The sequence below is a fragment of the Chlamydotis macqueenii genome, chromosome 21 (assembly GCF_036417535.1).
Source record: "Chlamydotis macqueenii isolate bChlMac1 chromosome 21, bChlMac1.mat, whole genome shotgun sequence".
Classification (NCBI taxonomy): domain Eukaryota; kingdom Metazoa; phylum Chordata; class Aves; order Otidiformes; family Otididae; genus Chlamydotis; species Chlamydotis macqueenii.
Genome location: NC_141576.1, coordinates 6,562,579 through 6,571,089, shown reverse-complemented (window position 1 = coordinate 6,571,089; position 8,511 = coordinate 6,562,579). Strand labels below are relative to the sequence as shown.

General features: G+C 37.7%; 1 pseudogene; it reads right to left on the bottom strand.

Moving 5' to 3' along the window:
• Positions 1 to 261: 261 nt before the first annotated feature.
• LOC104483003 (arylacetamide deacetylase-like 4) lies at positions 262 to 8,261 on the bottom strand (annotated as a pseudogene).
• Positions 8,262 to 8,511: the final 250 nt, after the last annotated feature.

The window sequence follows — 8,511 nt, the reverse complement described above, 5'->3', positions numbered from 1 at the left end:
ATTTCCCTTTAAAATCAGATTTGTAAGTACACCCTACTACTCCCTCTCTTCAGATTTTACAACCAAGTCCAAAGCTACTGGTTGCCTATACACATCGTCTGATGATGATTACGGCTCATCACAGAAGTACTGAAAGTATCTTCAATCTCTAGAGGCATTGGGGGAGCATTCTATCTGTGCTGTCATGCTGATTTTGTGTGTATTATATGGATATGCATATGCACATTGCTGATTACTCATATATTGCATGCTTTAAAATGGTTTTTGCTATAGTGAGTTTTTATTCTTTGCATAAGTAGAGAAGAAAAAAAATTGTAGAATATAAGAAGAGAACAGCAAAACAAGCATACTAATTAAAGGGTTTAAAAAAAAAAAGATGATGAAAAGTACATAATGTTCCCAAGTAATAGCAATTGAAAATCAGACTTCAGCAGACCATGCTAATCTTAACTTACTATTTCTTACCTAGCTTCTAGTGTACTAATAGTTAATAAATAGTTAAATACACTCCTGTCCGCATACCAGTTCATTGTATTCAAGAAAACATTTTAATAGCCTTTTATAAAGTTTACAGTGCAGTTCATTTTACTTGATGATGGAAAAGAGGAAAATACCATAACCAAAAAATCGCAGTGCACAGTGGAAGCCTTCTTCCGTGCAGTACCAGGTCACTTCTGCATTGTTGTGCTCTAACCTTTTGTTGTACACCAGTCCATCAACTCTGAGCACATCATGCTCACAGGTATACAAGTATCAGGTGGGTGGCAAACAGCATCTTCTGCTAGCAGCAGGGAAAGTCTTGTCTCAAACAGTTCTTTTGTTTCTTCATGGAATTGAGGTAAAAAAGAAGTAGGTAACAGCGGTTTATAGCCCAGTTTAAATCTCTCTGGGATAAGATCAGGATTTATCCATTTGCTATATTTCACATTCATACTCTTGGGAACAGGAGAACCTGCCAAAATAGCTTCCTTCATAGAACAATCCTTTTTCAAGTATTATTTCAGAATAAAATGGACTGCATGTTCCCGGAACAAGAAAGCAATGAAAGCTTTTTTCTGGTGAGAGGGCAGATCAAAGTTCAATGCTTGGAGAAATGTACCTGGGCATGTATCTTTGAGATACCTCTTCTAGTTACCGTTTCTTGGCAAACATTAGCAGTAAAAGTTCCCCCTGCACTATCCCCACAGACAATAATCCGGTCAGGATCCACCCCATAGTTGTCTGCAGTGTTCAAAAAGTGTACAGTAGCAGTAAGGCAATCCAAAGTTTGGGTACTTATGCTCAGGAGATAAATGCTACCTGAAATGTACAAAAGTAATTACTCCAAATAGATATATTTGTAAATTACTTGAATGTGTCATCTTAAATCCATCCATGGATTATCTATTTGCAAAAACTCACCAAAGTGAGCATTACTGATTTAACGTTTTGCATGCTGAAACAAACCTGAAGCTTCCCCTCCCATTTCGGTCAAAATACACAGACCATTAATCACTGAGGTTTATTTTAGCATAATTTAAGAGCATGAGGGCTTGAGTAGTGCAGTCCGATCCCCCACATTACCCAAAACCACACGTGTACTCAGGTCCTGATCCGAGTGTACCCGCCTGGGATGGAAGCTCAGCAGCAGGGAAGCCTGCCACCCTCGCCTTTGGACTGAGCTCGCATGTGTGTACAGCTGAGTCAGTCCTGCTTACACAAGAGCCAGCCAAGGTCTGGATTATGTATTAGTGCAGTATTGCCTATTATTATTACATCTGAATATAAAAAGCATAATTTAATAATATATTATAAAGCACTATACAGTAAATGTACTGTGGTGACAAAATAGCTTCCTGTAGACAATTATCTTTTTTTTTTTGTTAATTGGAACAAGTGAATTACAGAGGAGTGATGTTAAAATAAGAATCTCTCTGTTTATTTCTTAACTAACAGCTTACTTTCCTATGATGAAAAGCAAGGCAGACATAACAGTCAGATACCCAGTCAAGTGGAACTGTTGTGATTTGATTCCAGTGACATACAAGATTCCTTTGAGATGACATTTTTAACGGCCATGGTTCTTTATTCTCTATATTCGTGGTCTTAGTGCTTTCTGGAGAAGATTAGGTTTAATAAGAAAAAGATAAATACTACAAAAGTAACAATGCAGGGATTCTCTCTTAACCGTTCCCTGTTTGCTCAGGCACGCTGCTTCGGCTTTTCTGTTTTTTCACTGCTCTGTGAAATTAATTCAATGGATATTTAAAGCAAACATCCTAATCACTAGGAAATAAAAGGATATCAATATGTTATTTCAGAGTTACTTCAAACACATCGTGACTTACCCAGACAAGATATGGAATATGCAATTAATTCTCAAAACCAGTTCCTCCCAACTTAATAAAATTTTTCAGTAATTATTTTTTTTATTGAAGAATTTGTTGGAACCTAAAGCAAAACATCTTTAAAAGGCAGCAGTGGTCCGTGCAGTTTTAAAAAAAAAAAAAATTAAATTTTAAACTTCTTATTTACTCTTTAAAATCATCCCCAAAGCTCCCTAAATATTAAAACCTGAAACTGGGAAAACAGCTTATAATTCTGTGTTTATTGAAGAAAGGCAATGATTTTTGTAGTGATAACCATGTAAAACAAACAAATCTTTTTGTTCTTCTGAAAATAGCTGGCATACATATTACTTTTGTAACTTTATAAACCCATATCAGGTATTTCTCACTGTCATTTCATGGCACATGTTTGCTGGTACATATCAACCACATAGGGGTGGAGAACACCAGAGCTCAGTTTCTTTTCTTACATTCAAAGAAATGTAAGTACAGAGTTGGCATCGTTCGGAGGCGTGGGGGAAGTAGGGGGAAAGCAATGGAACTATCTAATTCTGGGAGTCACACTGGGTGGAGTTCACTTCCCCAACAGACACAACCACTGAATCAGCTTTTCTGGCTCTGTACCAGCGTATTCTTTCATGACTTCCTGAAGAACAAACATTAATGTAGTTAGTATCTTAGAATACTTGAAGCAATATCGTCCCTTCTTTTTTTGATGACATATCGCCATGACTGAGTGTGGGCCCCTTGCGTTTTTAGTAAGCTACCCACATTTTCTCTAGGATAAAAATAATCCAGACGTTTGATCGTCAGGACACACTGACACACTCCCTTAATACATTTAGGGAGGTTGTTGATATGTAAGAAAAATAAGGAATTATTATTATGATTATTACTACTAGACAAGGGGCAATGGTTTTAAACTGAAAGAAAGCAGAATTAGATTGATAGAATCATAGAACGGTTTGGGTTGGAAGGGACCTTCAAAGGTCATCTAGTCCAACCCCCCTGCAAGGAGCAGGGAGAAGGACGGCGTTTTTTATTATGAAGGTGGTGAGACACGAGAACAGGTTGCCCAGAGAAGTTGTGGATGCCCCATCACTGGAAGTGTTCAAAGTCAGACTGGATGGTGCTTTGAGCAACCTGGTCTAGCGGAAGGTGTCCCTGTCCAGAACAGGGGGTTGGCTAGGGGATCTTTGGGATCCCTTCCATCTCAAACCATTCTATGGTTATTATACACAATTGCTTAGAGTGATTGTAAGGGATGAAATAGCTTGAGATCTTTGTAAAAGCTTATTGCATTATTTTAAGTAACTGTGAATCTGAGCCTGACCTAGGCATGCCATGCCATTTTGCTGTGGAAATGCTAATTGTAGTGCTATAGCTAAGTCTAAATGCATGCTGTATTTGAAGCAGAGATTTGACTGTTTTCTGAAGAATGAAGGGTGCAGCTGGTTTTAAATGGCTGCTTTAGGCCACTTGAATTGCCATGAACAGTGTTTATAGAAGTCCCAATAAACATGCCTCAGTTAGACATCAAAGGGAGGAATGCAGGTGTTAATAACTTCTGTCAGGTTTAAGAAAAAAAAAATATTTCTTTAGCAGCACTACTTACTGTAAGGAATATATATGCCATAAAGAGTGCTATATCCTGTGAAAATGATTTAGATACTAAGTAAGGGCAGGTTAGAGAGTTTAAACAGTAAAAATAAAGATTAAGTGCTTTCTATTTCTCAGCCTCTCAAACTAAGCTTCAGTCACTTCTTAGATTCAGGAGGGTTTTTAAAAATATATCGTGAACAATCCTAATTAATGCCGTTTTCTCTTTCAGTTCCTTGCTGATGCTTCCAAATGTCCCACGTCCTCCATGGAAGAAGATGACTCCTCACCGTTTGCTTGCAGATGGTGTTCTTGGGAGGTGAATCCTCACTGGCACCTTATCAAAATGCAGATCCTTTATGAAGAGCTTTGAATCCCTGCATGCCAGCAGTCCCTCAACAATCAGCCCCCTAAGTACGTGCTCCTCAAAGACACCCAGACTTTCTAAGTTCTTTGCCTAGATAGATATAACAGGAAAAAAAAGAGAAATTATTATAGGAAATTCAAGTCTTCCCACTCTGGAAAGGCCACAAGCTACCCTTTTCTATATTATATTTAGGATAATTATATTGGTTATTTGCTACTTTATAGGATTACCATGAATAATTCTAGTGGCTTTGTGATTTCAGTTATGAAAGTGAAAATTTACATCTTCATGATTTGAGGTACCATTATTTCTGGAAGAATGCTGTGATACTTGTTCCATGAAATGTATTATAAAAATGTAATGTATTATATCTAATTTCTGTGATCTGGATTTACCCCATGTAACATCAGGCATTTGCTTAAGTAGGGAAGTTAGGAGTCATGAGGCCTGAGGCTCCTTTTCTTATCAGTGAAGAGAAGGAGGCATTGCTTGATGACTGTTCCAATTTCAGGTGTGTTAAATCATGCTGCGGAGATGTCTGTTCATCTCCATTGATTATAAAGGGAGGCTCTGTAGTTCAGATGTCTCAGTTAAAGTATCTCAGGTTAGGTGAGATGAATATGTCCCTAGTGTGACAGCATTTAGTATATTGGGAGAAAAAGATTTATGCCAGTTTGTGTGCAATTTACCGGTCTTGGGTCATCTCCATGCCACAAGGTCAGTGACAACACGCTTTAAGAAAGCCATTTAGTGGCTATAATCAATAATGAAGGGCTGCTTACCTAAATGAAGAACTGATTAAAATGGTTCTGAATCTTACCTCCTTCATCAGTGAAATTGTTGCCTTTATCAAGATCTCACAGGTATTCAGGAAATGGCTCTGCAGTCAGTTTCTTACATCTGATCAAGGAAAACAAATATTCTGAAGACAGTGGAGTTTTGTTAAATGTGTCAAAACATTTTCTTATCCAAGGCTAGTCAACTGCTGATAATTAAGAGAGCCTGAAGATCACACTGGAATCCTCCTTTATTTTGAACACGTAACTGATGCATTTCCTGCTGGGCACCACATTTCCCTTCCCATTAAATGGTAGCTTAGTGTCCTTATGGACTATTTTAATTAATTCTTCTGGAATTATGATAATTATCACAAGCAATTTTCAAATTGTATTGCTCTCTTCTGAGCAACAGAAGTCTCCGTGTACACTGCTGTATCGATGCCCTATAAACTAACGGCCGGCTATGCTTTTGTAAATTGTTCTTTCCAGCCTTGTGTATCTGGCCTTTGATTTAGATCTGCTCTGTCTGTCTCAGAGACAATATTCAAATATTTGCCTATTAATTTTGCTGTGAAATAATGCCAGAGTAAGACAAAGAGGCAGAGCTCTCTTCAGTGCGTGATCCCTGCTATCATGTACGTATGAAGCCAAATCACACGTAGTTCAAGCGTGTGGCAACACTCAGTTCCTCACCAAGGCCATTTTCAAACAACCCAGGTTCGTTCTTCCTAATAATCTAGACCAGGCTGCAATAAACATCTTGGGTGAGGGGTAATAAAAGAAACCACCATGAGCCATGGAAGAGAGAGAAAATCATCTAGAAACAAAGATAGGAACCCAAAGATGATCTGGAGTTTTTTCATAACACTCTATGCCACAACTGCCAGCAGTGCTTGGGGCATTTTAAGTCCCAGTTCCTAGAGACAAATGGATAGATAATAGTTCTTGCCTTACACTTGAAAATGCACATTTTTAGGTATCATGGCAAAGGGGGAAATGAATATAAGAGCCAAGGCAATTGTGGCAAAACCCCCAGGGTCAGTATAACCTTCCCCAAACAGCAGCTTTCAAAAACTCTGACTCTTACGTCAATCTTTTTGTCAGAGTTACGATTTTGGAATGGTTGAAATTGGCACAATTGCCATACTGTGCTTATTTCATCTCATCTGTTGTGCTTTCTAACATCCCTGAGTTTTTACAGAGCTTTCAGATGACCGATAGTAATATACCACCAGGATAAACTTGGTATCTATCTAAATATTCTCTTTCCTTATCTTAGGAGTTCCTGACATCACAGAGGCATCTTCAAATTCAGAGAAAACACTGCCATGAAGGAGAATGGGGAATTTGGTATGTATTTGGTTGAAAAACTTCTTGATCAATAATTACAAAATACTTCAGAATCAGTAACAATATACTCAAAATATAAAAGTATGACTATTCCTAGACAGATGTGATCAGTGTTAGTAGGTGAAACACATTATATAAGCCAGGTTCTAAAATGTGTATATGTGTTAGAAAAAGAGGACTCAAATCAGCGTGTCAGCGTACCTTTTCTTGTGAAACAGTCTTTGAAAAACTATTTGCTGGAACTCCTAAATTCTGGCACAAATGGGCTTTTTATGTGGAAGATCGTATGGGGACCAGATTTTTACTGTAATTATGAAATCACCTACCAACTAGCAAAAACCACTTAATTTGAACTTCATGAACTTTAAGACTACATTAGTCAGTCTTTCGGTCAGTAACCTTGAAGTGTTATGCTTTGCCAGCCGATTATCATCAAAGCTTTCTATCAGAGTGCAATATGCACAGTTAGTCTAAATGCAGATCTGTATGAACAGATTACGACAAAAGCTGGGATGTGAGCTAGGAGGCTTTCTCTCATCTCTTCTGTTCGGGATTGCCACTGATTTCTTTGTGACAGAGTATGTGGATAGATGCAGCAGGAGCATCGTATGTATGACACCTATGCTGTAGAAGGTACACGTGTAACTGTCGATGCAGCTGCTTTTCTCAGACATATCGAAGTATTAGAGAATACCTTTACTTGAGATGTGCTCTGTACAAACATTAATGAAACCACTCTCTGTTTTTCCTGTAGGCTTTCTTTTGACATGTTATGTGCCACACATGACAGGGCTTATGCTGCTCTTAATGTACGCCTGTTGCCTTTTTTTGAAAGCTTTTTTGGGCAAAACCTGTTTCTTTCTCTGATGGCAAAACAAACAGCACAGTGAGTTTGGCTTACAAGTATTTAAATAATAACAGGTCTAGCTGACCCTGCTTTGGCCAGGAAGTTAGATTAGATGACCTCTGGAGGTGCCTTCCAACCTACATTATTCTATGATATTTAACTAAGACACAATAATTCAGTTACTGCAGAAATAGAAAACAGAATCACAGGTAAAAAAATGACTGCAGATAGTTCAAAATTTAGGAAATTACCTTAAATACATGAAAGTGCCCAGAGATACAGAAGGTTTGGTTATTATTATTCACGTAAATGATATCCACAGCCCTCCTGTCATCCACAAGACCCATCATTTCATTACAGAAGGCAATCAAATTACAATTGCTGCATGAGAATGCATATCTCAGTATTTAAAAGAACTCACCTCATAGTGGCTGCTTTTATATACAGTAATAGAATATCAAATCAAACTTTGGCCTTTATCTTTAAATCTCTGTTACTATATAGTTCTTATTACACATATTTGCAATATTTAAAGGCGTATCTTCATAGTTCTACTTAAATTTTTCCTTTCCTGAAAATCACAACATCACAGAACATTATAAACTCACCAGAATTCCCATCAGAGTATATATGCAATGATACAGGTGGTGCTTTGGTGGCTGGTCAACATCAGGAAGAATCTCTGCCTTGAAGGAATTACAATAAGTTGCAATTAAAGCAAGTAATACAAAAGTAACTAGATTTCCTGCTATTAAAGCCAGAGCATAAAAGAATTCAATTTTTCTTTGGTGAGAATAACATATTAGAGAACTGTTTCGTAGGATTCTGTCAATATTTATATCCTCCAGACTGACTCCACAGAGAAGTAATTTGCATACCAAAATTCCTCCAGCATTCTCCTGCAGATAAAGCTGCCAAGTGCTAGAAGCATACAAATATCCAGCTATTACAACTTTATTTACATCGTCAAAGATAAGACAGAGAAGACTCATATCCAGGAAATGTCATTATTTTGTAGATTCCAAAATTGCAAATTAAGTTTATGTTTTATCTGGCTTAATTGTCTTCTGCTTTATGGGCCTGAAAAGCTGTGTGATTTTTTGCAAGTGTACTGGTTAGTGTGATGAAAGATACTGCCTCTACTTACGAACCCATAGAAGACTGGCAATGCTGAATTCCAGTCTCCGTGTTCAGGAACTGTAATCGTTCTGCTCTTGGAACAGGTCTGAAGTATGATTCTAA